The following is a 1,458-nucleotide window of genomic DNA, read 5'->3' as shown; positions in this document are numbered from 1 at the left end:
GAACGGTCAAATATTGCTGATAATTAACGAAATTTTCTTTTTTTAATTAAAAAATTTCAAATTGAATGGGTTAAAAATAAAAACTTTTAGACTGAAATAATAGTTCAATCATAATCGAAAACAAATGAATTAATTTTCTAACAAATAATTGGTGTTTTAACTAATACAATTTACAGGATACATTTTTACCAAAAATGGAATAGTTCAATTTACAGATAAAAGCTGTGATAAAAAATTGAATTGAACAAGGAAAAAAACGAATTTTTAACAAAATTGTTAAATTTTCAAGGGAAAAGGTGCATTTTTGACCAAGAAGATTAATGTTCTATAAAAAAAAACGATGATCAAACTTACCCAATATATACGATTAATTTTTAATCAATCCTATAATAGTTACATTTTCAGATAAAGATAAATCATTTTTAACGGAAAAAATTTATTTTCAAGAAAGTAGTTGAATTGTCAACCAATAACATGAATTTTCGACCTAGAAAATTAATGATCTACAAAAAAAGACAAATTTCAAACAAAATACATGAATTTTCAACGAAATTATTTAATTTTAAAGTCTAAAAGACGAATTATCCGCAAAAAGTTGAATTTTTTAAGCGAAAAATATGAGTTTTCAATGAAAGAGTTAAACTTTCAACCAAATAGTTAAATTTTCAACTAGATAAAAGAGGACTTTTTTACAAAATAGTTACATTTTTAACAAAATAATTAATTTTTCAATCAAATAATTTAGTTTTTATCCAAACGAGATGAATTCCAAAATCACCAATTTCTTTAATTTCTTTCAAATGCGGATCAAGATTTAAATAAGACTATTATAATATAACATAATTATAACGTAACCTCGAAATACTCGCATTAAAGAGGCGCGCGAAGTATTCAAATCATGAGAATCGCCAGCCCAGCATCGAAATCTGGAAATATTAAAATCCCAATCTCTTCATTTTATTTCAAAGCAGATAGAGATATAAATAGAACCGCCGAAGTGTTCCGACCGGCAATAGTGTGCCTTCGAGTTTTCAAATTCAGAAGAGGAGAAACGGGTTGCGCGCGCAACCCAGACATTTATATCGTCTCCTACCACATTCACACGGACATAGACGTGTCATAGTATTGGACCACGTCTCGATTCAGATCTGGGATCACTGCCTGTATCACACCAGCGCAGTGATCCCAGATCTGAAACGAGATGCGGTCCAATACTATGACAGGGCTATGTCCGTGTGAATATAGTAGGAGACGCTGTAAATGACTGAATTGCGCGCGCAACCCATTTCTCCTCTTCTGAATTTGAAAACTCGAAGATGCACGATTGCCGGTCGGAGCACTTCGGCGATTCTATTTATACCAGGTGTATACATATGAAACCGGTATTGCCATCTCGCGGCCAGTAGGCACACTTGTAGGCACTGTCGGAACTTACCATTTGTGCTAATTGGCGTATTG

The 1,458-nt window shown here is 32.0% G+C and overlaps 1 protein-coding gene across 1 annotated transcript in view; it reads right to left on the bottom strand.

Annotated features, from left to right (window-relative positions):
* The window catches only part of LOC117181292, an 89,993-nt gene that overhangs the window by 86,704 nt on the left and 1,831 nt on the right, over window positions 1-1,458 (bottom strand). The gene's annotated exons all lie outside the window — the stretch shown is intronic.

This window comes from Belonocnema kinseyi, chromosome 10, assembly GCF_010883055.1.
Source record: "Belonocnema kinseyi isolate 2016_QV_RU_SX_M_011 chromosome 10, B_treatae_v1, whole genome shotgun sequence".
Lineage (NCBI taxonomy): Eukaryota > Metazoa > Arthropoda > Insecta > Hymenoptera > Cynipidae > Belonocnema > Belonocnema kinseyi.
Note: the sequence above shows the minus strand (reverse complement) of the source record. Positions and strands in the feature narration are given on the sequence as shown.